Genomic DNA, 15,047 nt, shown 5'->3' on the forward strand with positions numbered 1-15,047 from the left:
CGAGTCAGAGGAAAATATCTTCTAGTTTGTCAGAAAAGCGGTGCCAGCTCTTGTTGTTTCTATTTTCATAGCTCAAACAAAAGAAGAAGACAACCAGCCGACTCTTCCTAGGCGAATGTTTCATTTCTTACAGCACTAAGGAGCAAATACAAAAACGGTTAGAAATTAGATTTAATTTTTAGAAATAAATTTGCTTTAGTAGAAGGGCGATCATTTGAAACTGTGTCCTAAATTTATGTAATTAAGATTAATTAGTTAGCAGTATTTAAACCCTTCTCAGGCATTTAGAGAAGGGTCCGGAAATTTGTCAAAAAACTTGTCCTCGGAACATGCACTTTTGCACCCTCGGAGGGGGTTTTTGGTGAATGGATGGATCGAGATTTATCAATGTTTGGATTTAATGTCTGCTACTTATGTTGCACTTTTGTACTCTTAGTGGATGTTAGAACAAGTAGAGATAAATCGTTATTGCTTAAAGCTTATGAGTGGAACCAGTCATAAATGGTACTTTTATCTCTTGACCTGTTTCTGTTCATATTCTTAAAGTGATATGCAGTTTCAGTTGTTTATACGTTAATGCATGAATGTGTGGGTTACCATTTGGCACTTCTGTACGGTGGAGTCATTTATTCGTGCTTGATATATGAATAACTCATTATGCGATATGTTGTTCACAACTGTTTTGCCTAACTTTTTATGCAGAATGGTTTATCTTAATTGATTTATATTCTTATGATAGCTGAATGATCTTTATTACCAGTTATTGTTTGAAATCTTTTTAGATCGCATAATAGAAGAAATACACCCGGGTTAGTGTAGATTACATGTGTTGTTTTTCCTTTATTAGATTACAATAACATAGAGTTAGCTTAGAAGTTTGAATTAAATTAGCTTAGAACACTCCTAGATCAGCATCATTCAACTCTACACACACACACACACCCCTTAGATTGGGAAACTGGTCCCATTATCCCCAATCGGACCTGTTATACCAAATGGATAAGGAGCTGCCAACCAAGGTCCAGACCGGGTGGGTATCCCCCTTATTGTCGACCCGATTTCCGGGCCTTCAACACACCCTAAGGTGTTAGATATCTTCGCAATGCATAATTGGATGGGGTATTTTGAAAAATTAAGACTATATGATGATGAAGCGGCTTGAGATTTTTCTCTCTCCCTCATTCCACTGACTAGAGTCCATGCCACTATTGTGGTGAGAGGCCTCTCGATAGAGCTCACCCCTAAGCTCATAAGAAGAATTACCACACTTCCTGTAGGATTGCCTTTGACAAAGGAAGACAATGGAGACAACCAGACTGCCAAGAATAAATTCCTTTTAGAGGGTGAGGATCACATTGAGGATAAGAATGGAGTAAGGAGAACAAGCCTGCCATATCCCTAGAATGAGGTGAGCTACCACCTTATAAAATACATATCATGTGGGGGTAGGTATAGTGTGGTTTATGGATATCACTTTAGGCTTCTTGAAGAATTGAGGTTCGGAAACGCCTCCTCACCACAGGCTCAGTATACCATACTTCCTTCTCCGGTTAATAATAGACACAACCACAAAGGTGCAGGAGGGAAACCCCTAGAATTTAGCTCACCATGGATTAATTAGAATCATTATTGAAGACGCCCTCCACAACCTCAAAATTCCTATCCAATGGTCAATTTTCAAAGACATGCAGACGGAGAAGGATATCAAAGCCCTCGCATATGATGTTAGCCCTACTCTAGTGAGAAGGATGAAGATGAGATAGATGAGGAGAGAGATGAGTAAGAAGAAGAGGAAGAAGAGAAGGAGGAGGATGAAGGAACAAAAGAAGATGACAAAGAAGAAACTAATAAACAAGATGAGGATCTATAAGGAGAAGGATAAGGGACAAACATAGGAGAAAATGGAAATGGGAAAAAGGGGGTAGAATACAACGAGGAGTCACCTAGGGTGTCTCTAGAACCCAATGAGAGAGAAGTAACAACTTCCCTCACTCCTCTTAGCACCCTTATCAAACAAAAAGGCAAATGACAAAGGCAGAGCCCCTTATATTTCAGAACAAGGAAAAGCACAAGGATAAGGTAGGGGAAACCCCAAAGTCCAACAAAATTTCCCATTATAATTGAGGACTCACCTAAACAGTAGGAGAAAATGCATCCTCCTATGAAAGCTCAAGAAAGAGGTTCCTTAAAACAAACCACCCCTAAGTTTCCTATCACCTATGTGAGAAGGCCTGTAACTAGATCCACCTCATCCAAAGGAAAATAAATCCTATAGGATACACAATAGGACCTATAGGAAGCATAAGTAGTCCTACAAGAGAATCAAAAATTGGATAAGGAGGGAATCCTATAGCAAGAAACTAAATGAGAGGACCCAAAGCTAAGGGAACCTAGCCCCCAACCTAACCTTGACTCCTACTACATATTTATTGAAGGGGGCAGGGTCATTGCACAAATAGTTTTTATTGCATTAGTCTTTGAGCTTGAGAAGGAGAGATCCAGAACTCATAGATGGATGCAAATTTCCAAGTCCAAGGGGGTGGAGGACATTGCTCACATGGAGAAGCTAAAGGAGATGGGTAGAGAATTAAGTAACTTGAGTGACAGAGAGGCCATAATGAAAAATCAATTAGAGACAGAAAATGATGGTTGAAAGGACAACTGCAAGAAAGAGAGAATAAATTGGCATCCATGGCCAGTCTCTCTTTGGAAGAAATCTAGTGCAAGATGCCAGCTAGATCCTATGCCCTATACCTTAAGAAATAGTGGTTGCAGTTCCAAATCAAGACCCTAGCACAGAGAAGCACTATGATATTTCAAGATTATAGAAAGTTCATTGATCTTTGTGATCTAAATACATTGGAATATAGAGCCAGTATATCTGAGTTTTATTTTCACAACATGGCCTTAACAGACATGAATGTATGGGACCCTAATGAAAATCTAGGAGATTTACAGTTAATGGTTTTGGCAGCATGGATGAACCATGAGGAAGCAAAGGCTACAGAAATGAATAATTTATTGGCAAGAGAAAAAACATAGCCTCTTATGATCAGAGCTGATCACTCCAATCCAATGTCCCTCATCATTATACATAGTTTAATTGCAAATGATCCTTAGCTTGCACCCAGGTATCTTGCTTCCCAAGAGCAAGCAATTACACATTTTGAGGACATGTTCAGGTTGTTAGGAGATGACAACATGAAAGCTTTCCTAAGGAGATGGAACACATTTCCATACAGTTTAAAGATAAGAGAGTACTACTCTCCTCAAAGAATGAGAGAAGCACTAAACAAGACACCCATGTACAAGCAATCTATTCAAAGGCCCAAAGTCAATTGGATTGGCTTGAGACTCAATCCACCACTGCTTTTAGGGATGCTAGAAGGAAGGAATGAAAAAGAAGAAAGGAGGCAGTGGGAGGAGGTAGAAAAGAAGGCATATTTCTATGCACAAGAAGAGGAAACCATAATAGAGGCATAGGATGTCAGGGAGGCCACTAGAGCTATGAAAGACTTGGATATTGATTGAGTTGCTCAGAGGATGAGTAACACTTTCAGTAGGGGGTGATGATGAGCCTCATCATGGGGTAATTATATGGGTATTAACTCACCTCCTAGCTTAGTCAAACCTACTCTTCTCACAACTTGTTACATGTTTTGATTATATTTTGTTTAATGAGATGAGTTAAAGTGAGATATTATGCCTAGTGAACTAATATGCATTGAATGCGGGTTTGGAAGAGAAAATCAAGAAATTTTGGCAAGACTAAGGTTTGAAACTTGAATGGGACAAGGGAGAGATATTGTAGGAAGTAAATCCTCCTCATTTAATCCTCCCCCATTCAAATATTCCTCCATTAATCTGACCAGCACGGAGTGCAAGAAGCCAAGTCATGAGGATCAGAAGGCAGTCGAGCAAGTGATAGACAAAGAGTCAGTTCATATCCAGTTTTGGAGCCAAGCCTCCCTAGATTTAAGGAAGTTATTGGGGACTTTAGTTGTATAAGTAGAGAGGCCTAGAGCCTCACTATGATTCTAATTTTTGTTGTAAAAACTCTAGTTATTTTCGAGCTCCAAACTTGTGGAAGACTTTAATGTAATTTTCTGTTTTGGTAATAAGAATGTGATTTTTCTTGATCCAGTACTGAGATAACTTAGAGGGCTAAAGCTCTTGGGTTAGGGCCCAACCCTAGAAGCAAAGGCTCCTCTTCTTATATCTGTATGCTTATCTTAGTTTCATAGATACATGGTTAAATTGTCTTTTTAAGTACTTCATTGCAAGTAGTGTAGATTTGATTAATTGCTTATTAGTTTTCTTCCATTTGTGCCTTACTTTAGTAGCAGGTTAGATGTGATAAAAGAAGCACCAAAAAGCTTCTAGTAGGTGTCCTGGCCTCAATTCTTCGTTCTGGGATTATGACCTGAGGAAAAGACCCTTATGCGGCGCCAAAAATACAGATATCCATTTCTTTCATAAGATTTAGGGTTTACTGTACAAGAACCAACATTTGATCAATTTTTGCAAGTGTATGATTTCATTTCCATCTCTTCTATCTTCATTCTTGCAGTAGATCTCATCCATGATTCCATTTTATTTAGCAATTTCCTCATGCATAAGGTAGAGAGTTAGTTCATTAAATTCTACTTTTCTAGCTCATGAGAATTCTTCTTGTTTACCTGACGTTTTGGTAATTACACATGTTTGATGCAGAGAAGGTGCTTTAGAAGTAGAAAGAGATCTCTTAGAAAGCAACAACCTTCCAACTTCATCCACCCATAGGCATTCCTTGTTTTCATTAAGACATTCACCAATTTCATCATTTTACATAGAAATTCCCTCAAGCATGTTGAGTGAATCCAACCATCTCCTAAACTTTGTTTTGGGTTCTAAGTGATCCTAGGCCTTTTCTCACTCCATTCCGCCCATCAACCACCTTCCCTAAGCCTTCCATCACCTCCAACACCCATCATTTTTCTCTCAGTTGTATCTTGTAGAAATGGAGGGAATCTTGTAGGTTTCTAGTACATCCTGTAGGTTTTCCTGTAGTGGCCTGTTTTGAGGCCGAATTGAGGGAAAACCTCTAGGACGCTACCCAAGGTCACCCAAGGGTCTCCCAAACCTTCCAAACATCTCCTAAACCTTCCAACCATCCACCAACATCCCTAAGCCACATGCCACATCACCAAAAGAGATTAGCTTGCACACTTAATTTTTCATGAAACACATAAAAAGACAAAATAGATTTAATACAGTCCTTTACATGCATAACAGTGATGTTTGATATTTTTAACTTCCATGCTTAGGAAAATAGCATTTTGTTCATGTTAATTTAGCATTATTACAAAGCATAGCTCTTAGTAGTTAATTAGGGAATGGTGTGCCTTACCATTGAATTTCAGTCTTTTTCATTATTATAGTAGATCAGCTCTCTCTTAGAGTAGATTTCTATTTATTTCATCAAGGAACCAAGCTTATTATAAATCCATAGAAGTCTATCTTGAAAACCCTAGTGGTCTCTCCCCAGCTAAACAATGACAAAAGGCAGAACCATCACTTTTACTTGTGTATTCAGAACTGTCACCTCCAAGTTTGTATGAAACCCAGGTTGATAAAATAAAGCTGGTAGCCCAAGACTCACAGCATTCTTGATGCAATATTGGTGCTCAACACCCACACTTACCCAAATTCCATAAAATTCCAAGCAACTTAGCCTTATCCGGCCTTCCTCAACTGCGCATTGTGTAGTCCCACCCTTCAACCTACAACCATGTCTCTTGACACTGCATAATTCAGAGTTCCTTCCTTCTAGGACTATGCACTACCAATGCTTAATACCAAGACTTGGTCTCCAAAATAGCACAATTCAGCCCTCCAGCCTGGCCCCAAATGTACAATGTGCAATATCTGAGCTCAAGCCCAAATCTTGATCTCTTGAACTGTGAAACTACACAATCACAAGGTCTTCTCTATGTCTTAGAACTACGTAGTTGATAGAAACAGTGCAAGGCCCTATAGCCTAACTCACTCAGCCTGAAAATCATGCAATCTTCCTAAATAGTCCAACCTAAACTGTGCATTACACAATATAAAGGCTCAAGCCTCAACCCTGATCTCTTCAACTGCACAATTACGTAATCACCTAGGCTCCTCTATCTTCTAGAACTGATCAATGGGAAAAATCAGTATTTAGGTCCTCAGCATAGCTACCTGAGCTCCCCATTTGCGTAATATTTTTGCTCAATACAAGCATGAACTGCAAATTGTGTAGTCTCAAGGCTCAAGCCTCACCCTTGACTTCTTGAGCTATACAACTATGTAGTCACTGAGCCTCTCCCTTAGCCTACCACCCGGTTCCATCTCAGTCAATGGATCATCATGCAACATCTTAGATTGGGGTTTATCATACTGATGTCATCTTGTCATGAGTGGATTGCAAATGCAATAACTCTATCAACCTATGTTAAGATGATGAAGAAGGATATGGAGAAGAAGGACATGATATAAGACACCTAAGGATCTAAGGAGATAAGATGATCATTAGACAAGAAGATGAAGGAACATCGAATAAAAACAAAAGACTAAATATCAAGACCACGTGAAGACTCCATTTGATTCACAACCCTTTGGAGGATATATATGAACAAAAAATCATATCTATCATGAAAATGAAGTATTGGATACATCTATTATTGATGATAGAAAGAACGAAAATACAAGAAGGACATCTTCACGCTGCCACATCATCATGAATTCCATGTCATCAATGTCATGTCATGTCCTATCATGAGTCATCATGTACCACATCATTTATGGATTATGTAATTCTATATCAAAAAATTTAATGTGAAGTGGAAGTACAAGGGTCATCTATGTAATGTGAAGAGTCATGTAGGAAGTTTAAAGTTCATGAGAAGCCAAATGGTCATAAGGTAGTCCAAGATTCATAAGGGAGGTGAAGGATCACCGCATTTGTTATATATACACCCTCATTTTTCATGCAAACGAATTTTCACCTCGGCTCCTCCCGCAAGGCATTAGAGAGACAAGCTAGTTTTTTCGGGAGCAAGGAGTGGCTCCAATGCTCCACTATTGGGGCTAGTGGTGTTCATTTTTTATATGTGCCTTGTGACTTTTAATTAATACTTTAAGCCTAATGGCCATCACGTTTTCATGCATGAATTTTGAATATTTGTAAGATTTTTTGTGAATATTTATGATTCATGTTTGCTTTCACCTGTACTAAAGTAGTTAAACTATTTTCTTTATTTTAATGCTTATCTAATTGAGAATGTGTTGTAATGGTTGCTATAAATGTCACATCCTTGTGGACTATTCTGATGGATGATAGTCAAATCCTTCTTGTTTATAATGGTTGAAATGACCATCACATCTTTGTGGACTATTCCTCTAGATATTAGATGGATATTTTCTATGTGTGTGTGCCTCTAGAGGGTGGTACTATAACTTCTATTCTAAAGGCTCACTTTCCTTTCCCTTTGCAGTAGAAGTATATTGACACACACACAACCGAAGACTCACAATGAATACTCACTTGCTAATCCAAGATTACCTATGTATAACTCTATTGTGCTAAACATGTAGCAAAGGAAAACCTATAATAATATATGGCAACCGAGGTGATATCTCGGATGGGGCTCCTATTCCAAATGGTGTGAGTTCTAATTGGGAATTGACTACAGGGAGACCCCCTAGGTTGATGCATTTCCAACACCGTTAAGAAAATGGGACTAGAAGGAGGTCCATATGAGAAGTCATCCATATTGAGTCTATTTTGAACCTCTTATCACAAATGTATCATCCTCAAATCATACCCTTGGGGTGTTTTTCCAATGTATCCCTTGGTAAACTACAAATCCCTGATGAGCCTCTTTATCAGTTGTCTCAATTAAAGTTTAATGATGAGGATGGAACATCCATAATTGAGCACATTTATAATTTTGTTAAATTTTGTGAACATTACAAAATCAATGACGAATATTTTACTTGTGTGTCTTTCTTCCTCACCCTTGAAGTTCATGATAATCGATGGTGTCATACTTTACCATCTACTTCCATCCATTCTTATAAGCATTTCCTCAAGGAGATTTATCAAGCCTTCAATAGGTATGATTACTGAGATGTTCTTAAAAGAATCAATTAGATAAGAATGGAACCTAATGAATTAGTTGAGGATTTCTCTGAATGATTCCTTCACCTTTGTTATCAATTTGTTGAAGAAGAAATGGATTTGGATTTGTTTAAGAAAATGTTTGAGAACTTGGTTCACATCTCTTTTCACAGTGAACCTGAACCTATTGATGTTTCTACTTCCCGAAATCGTGTAGATCATGGGACACCTTGAATTTCACAGGAGGAACCTAGTACTTATTTTATTCTTTGTCCTCCTCCTTTCCCATTCTTGATGAGGGTGCATCCTCATGATGATAATAAAGTTAGGAAATATGCACACCAAATTCCTAATCCATATTCTCATCCTCCTTCTTCTTTTAATGATTCAGATTCATTGTAGGAAATCATAGAATGTATCATGAATCCTATGGTGAAGACTAACTCCTCCATTCCGCAAGATGATTTAACTCTTGATAACTCTAGTCATGAATATGATCTAGATTTCGATTTTCCTCTATCATGTACATGCCATGACTCTTTGTACCATGATAGACTTGATAATTCTGCTCCACCGGCTACTTTTTCACTCTTGATTTTCAAGCCGATGGTCCAAATTTTGATCAAGTTCAAGGTAGTCACATTACACAGGTTGAGGAGCAAGAAGGTGAGGATTCTTTCAATTCTTTATTTTTTTTCAAAATCCTCCATGTGATGACAGCGATTCCTCATTTTTGGCTGATATCAATTTTTTTAATCTTGGTATTGAATCTAACAAAATCAATTTTTTAGATCCGTAGTCTGGGGAAACAATAATTATGATGACGATGATGATTTTGTTGATGTATCTGATGGTGAACTCTGAAGCACACCAACTGATCTTTATGTTTGTCATGAATATTTTAATTTATATCTAGAATCTTATTTGGTCAAATAATATGTTCTTTTCAACACTTCCTCTTCATCTCACTATCCCTTGTGCTCTACTATTTGTGATGCATCTACTTGCAATGGAGATACTCCATTCTCTTTGAGTTATTCATCCAACGAGTTATCTTCTCAATTGGCACAAGGTTGTGATATTATCCATGATGAAAATGAAAACAATCAAATCATTAATTACTCTTTCCATGTCTTATCATCTCTTGTTTTTCATGAAGCCAACTCTTCAAATCATCTTGCTCATGAAATTTCCTTCATCCATACATCTTAAGATTTGTGATTAGAAGAATCTTTCAACTTGAATAATCTAGTTGCTAAATTTGAAAAATATGTTCAAATCAATGGAAAGGATGGATTCCATCTAGTGATAAGGCATCCTTTTAAAACCAGTGGTAGAAACTATCCTCACACCATGCACAATCTGGTTCAATCTTCAAAATGTGATTTTACAATGTTTAAAGGTTCCATGATTTGTTATCATGTTGAGGCACCTCAACTTTTGTTGATGGTTATGCTAGGATTTCGTGACTCTGGTAAGCTCCCAGAACTCTGTCAAGTCAGGTTTCTCTCACACAATCCTTCTCTTTCATGGTTTCACTTGATGTAAATTTCATTTTGAAATATTTTTGGTATTTCGGATTTAATTTTCCAAGTTTTGAAGATTTCACTTCTGATCAGATTCTAGAATATTCTTCATTTGATTCATATTCATGCAAATCTCTTGTGTCAAAATAGGGTTTGGAATGTTTACTCTCTTAGATTTATGGAACTATGAAGTTGATTGCCTCAAACATTATCTTTGGCCGAAGGAATCATATATATCAGATTTTTTTCACGATAAGTAACTCTTGGCTTTCCTTGTAAATATCATATCACAAATATTGGTATTCATAGCACCTATAATCCTCTTGAGTGTGAATGAATGCATGACTTATTGTGTGAATCAAATTCTTCTTCATTCACTATATTCTTATCTATGTCACATGTTTGTTCTACTAACATTCCTTTTCACTTCTTTTGATGTTTATGATGTCAATGCAGTGTGTCATTTGTCATGCAAAGAATATGATTATATTATTCAAAGAATTTGTGAAGATGTTCAATCTAATTTATCTTTGTTATTTTCTAACCCATAATCTCGTGCCAAAAATAGTCCATCTAATGATGATATTAATTGGAATTCTTTTCAACACTTTCCCACTATTATGTCTAATGGCAGTTGTTTTACATACTTTGATCCTCATGATTCAACATCCCACCATTCATATACTTCCCGAAAAATCGAGGAAATTTAACCATTTCTGATGGTGATGCCAGGTCCTCATTGTCTTGGCATGTCTGTTTAATCTCATCAGATCTATTTTCCCTCATGATATTCTCATCCTGGTTTCACACATTTAATTGAAGATTCATTATTTCAAAGTTTCCAAGGTTTTCAAGAGGATTGTTTCAAATTTCATGATCCAATCGATGAATGGTTAGAGCAATCTTACTTGGAAGGATCCATCACAAATAACAAGTTTTGGCCTTTTCTCATGCTTGCTAGGCAGGATGACGCAGACAAAGACACATTCATAGTAAGTCTTCGATGTTTTTTTTCTTATGGTTTCTTTCCAACCGATAAGAATGTGAATTGTATTAAAGTAGTGGTTGTGACACATCTCTTTTCCCATAGGAAATAACTTCCTTTTGGTGTGCAAGTTCTTCAAGCTCTCATCTTTTCTCTTGCACATTATTTTATATAAATTTTAGTTGATCATATATTTTTCATTGAAGGTCGGGAAAAAATATAGTGGCTTCATTGGAAATTTCATTATATTTGACACTGACCTTCTAGGTGTTAGGAGTAGGACTAGCTGCATTCTAGTTTCCACTCTCTTGCACTCATTCTGCACTCATCCTCTTTAGTCTTTCTTATGTTTCCTCACTTTTGTCTTCCATAATGCTTTGGTTTAAACATCCTTTTGCTTGTCTTTTGGTTTTATTTCATGTTGAGTTGTATTTTTATTTTCTATTATAATAATTTCAGCTCAAAAGATAATGTAGCCAAATAAAAAGGGTTTTGTGACACTGCAACATTTGGCTAACTCTTTGTCCCTCTTTCGTGTCTTGGTTACATATTTTGTTTGATGATGTTCCAACATAAAATATTATCTTTGTGTTAATAAATTCTTGTGTTGAACCATGATCTCCATGTCTATTTTAGAAATATCATGCCTACACTCGGGTTTTTATGTTTTGATGATTTCAGGTTAATCCAACCAAATAGAGAAGGACAAGGGGAAAAATCTAAGCAAGCAAACCAATATCAGAGGTCTTATATATGATTTTATGAAGGGACAACATCTTTTTCTCTCAATAATTTAGGATCCATATTCCACCCATTAAATGAATAAGTTCCTATGCACCATCATATTTAACTACATAAAAAAAAGGCGAAAGAAGAGAAAGGCTTCCTGTGTAGAGAGGTGAAGCAAACAACTCTGTCGGGGAACTGTCCAAGCTTGCTAGCAGTGAAGAAACGTTTATGTTCCTCTCGCGACTATGTCGAGGTACTCTCCAAGCCTAATAATAGTGGAGAAACACTAGAGATGAAAAAATATACTCTGAAAATGTAAAGATCGCAAACTTCATTACCCTATCCTGATTCAAAACATTGTGTGATCATTGATCTTATGTTTGTGTTAAACTAAGTAAAGGAATAAAATGTACTATGTTTATGCACAAGGTAAGTGGGGAAGCCATGGTAATTTGAATGGCGAATAAATACTTCCTGAAGAACTAGACCATGCATGAAAGGATTTACCAAGGCAAAGAAGTTGGAGTTCTACTAGTGTGTCACCAAGTCTTTTCGCTACGACAAACACCCTCCAAAATTTTTCCTACACTCGAATTTTTTATCCTACCATGGATCTTCAAATAGGTCTATCCATAGCCTCTTCTTGGTTAGTTGATGCTTTTGAGCTCCCTTCTTGGATTGGAAGTGTCAAGGGTACTTTCTAACACATTCTCAGTTCACAACAAGTTCATGAGCGCATTATTTTACGCAAGCTTGAACAAGCCTAACTCAATCCATCAATATTGTGCTTGTGTGATGTCCAATCCATGTCGAAAGTCAGCGTATTGACATTGGCAGTTTCTCACTTCTAGCTACATTTGTAATTCTATTTTGGTTAGTTTTTCAAACTATTGCTTTTGTGCACCTTCTTTTTCATGAGTTTCATTGTCATGTTCTAGTTTGTCACTTTTTCTCTCTTTCACTCTAATTAGTTTCATTTTCATGTTATCTTTTATCTAGCATGCATTTCCTTCACTGCCATTCACATATCGCAAGTGTCATTCACACTTGAGAACTTGTCATCATCTAGCATGTTAAGTGTCGCAAAATGTACATAAGCTTGTTTAGTGGTTTTAAGAGGTTCTGTTGGGTCCCTATAGTACTAGTGATTACCCCATTACTATTGTAGTTATACACCTTATTAATATTGTTGTGCCCCTATTACCCCCATATTGTTATTACTGTGCCCCATAGAATCCCTCTATTGTTACTTTTGTGGAATTATATTATTATTGTTAGGTCGACTGGATTATATTGTGACTCCTTAGACTCCTATATATAGAAAGGAGGTTTTGTCATTTGAATCATCCAAGAATTGTTCATTTATGTAATGTAAGGAGGTTGCCCCCTCGAAGAGGCTGAATTCTAAGGCGTTCATCTATCTTTTCTATCTTTTCTTGAGCTGGTTTCATAACATTTGGTATCAGAGCTTTGGATTCTAGGGTTTCGCTGCTCTAAATAGGTCATCGTGGAATTGTTGCTATAACTTTTTTTATGTGACGTTTCAAAAGTCGCAAAAAAAACCCATTTGAGAAGAAATCGTGCGGAACCTTGGGTCCTAATTTCAGAATTTTTCGCGTTGTATTTGCGGAGATATGATCTGAGGAAGTTGGTCTTTTTGCAGACTCCTGAATTACATTCCAAACAGGTGACCTTGGGAAAATCGTCATAACTTTCTCTCCGAGGGTCGGATTAAAATTTCGTAAGAAGGTACAGAAAGAGGAAGGAATGTAGCTTCTTGTATGCATTTTTCAGATCCAAAGGTCGAAACAGTGACTCGTGGCATGTCATACAAGTTCACTCTACTGAACTAGTCTATAATCGAGTCACTGTGGGAGATTTCGTATAAATATTCCTTGGAAAATCCAATTTGGGTCAGACTTGTGGCATTGGAAAGGGGACATAGAGGGCTACTACAGGTCACAAATTTAGAACTAGATGATTGGAAGGCAAAAAGGTACATCAAAGACAATATCGAGCTCCTACAAAGTGAAAAAAGGTGTGTAGATTTTATTAAATTTTTGCTTAAGCTTGGTTTGAAAATTTATTTTGAAGGAATTCAAAGGGCATAATAGAGCATTATTATCGGTAACTGATGCCCCGAGGAAAGAAAATGCAAACACCTAGTAAGGAACCTGAAAGCTCTAGCATGACTCATGAAGAAGAGGAAGAAATGCAACATGATATATCAAAATTACAAGACCAAGTGCAACAACTGTCCCTTACACAAAAAGGAACAGAATCTAAGATGGATGGTTTAAAGAAAGGTGTAGAATCTAAGATGGACTGTTTAAAGAAAGGCGTAGAAGCTAAGATGATTGACGTGGAAGCTAATATGGATGATTTGAAGATAGATTTGAAGACAGACATGGACGAATTGAAGGTAAATGTGAATAAGTTGCTGCAAGAAATGGGCACTAAGGGCGAAAGGGTACTAAAGGAAACTCATGATGAGAATAAAAAAAATGTTAATCATGATTCCGTAGATGCTAATGTTGGATCGAAGACTCACCATATTCCAAAAATCGGTATGAGGAAGTTTTATGGCAAGGATCCTGCCACATGGATATTACAGATGGAGCAATTCTTCGATCTCAGTAATGTCCAAAGCACACAAAAGGTACGTATGGCAACTTTATATTTGGAACCAAATCAGTTTGTATGGTATCAATGGATTTTCTCTCCTAAACAATTTATCACTTGGGCAATTTTTACAGAAGAATTGGTAGCACATTATGAGGATACAAAAAGAAACACTTTTTTTAGCTAATTGATAAGTCTCAAACAAAAGGGTTCAATATGGAGCACATTGAGGAGTTCCAAAAATTGAACATAAGGGTAAAAGATATTCCAGAGGAGCATAGGATTGATGTGTTCATAGGGTCTTTAAAGGATAATATCCAACATGATGTTCGCCTTTGGGAACCTGATTCATTAGAGAAGGCATTCAGGTTAGCAAGAAAAATGGAAAGCAAAATTATGGCAACCAAGAAGCATACCACTCACAACTATAAAGATGTAAGTCTTGTTGCCCCTAGTCTTCCACAACCTATAAGGTTGACACCACAACAATTAGAAGAAAAAAGAGCAAAAGGGCTTTGTTACAGTTGTGATAGCAAATACACTAAAGGTCATAAGTGTGCTGAGAAGAAACTATTCCACATAGATTGTGAAGAAGAAGAAGAAAAGGAGCAAGAAAGGTCAAAAGAAGAGGATATACTCCAGGAATAGAGCCTAGATGAAGAACAAATAAATCCGACCATATCTTGTAATGCATTGGCAGGAATTACCACTCCTCAAACCATCAAGATAGAAGGACAAATCAAGAAGAAAAAGGTAATAGTTTTGATTGATTCAGGAAGCACCCACAATTTTATTCATTGTAAGGTAGCAAAAGAATTGAATTGCTTCCTATATCTAGCACCAGAGTGTCAAGTGATGATTGCAAATGGAGGAACAATAAATTGCTCTGGAAAGTGCCATAACATCAAGCTATCCATGGGAGAATATGTATTGACTAGCCCAATGCTTTCTATTCCAATGGGAGGTGTTGATGTTGTACTAGGAGTTTAATGGCTACAATCCCTGGGTACAATATCCTTTAATTTTCAAGAACTTTTCATGAAATTTTCTATGG

Source organism: Pinus tabuliformis, chromosome 8, assembly GCF_031772625.1.
Source record: "Pinus tabuliformis cultivar Carrire ecotype Pingquan chromosome 8, CPIR1, whole genome shotgun sequence".
Taxonomy (NCBI): Eukaryota; Viridiplantae; Streptophyta; class Pinopsida; order Pinales; family Pinaceae; genus Pinus; species Pinus tabuliformis.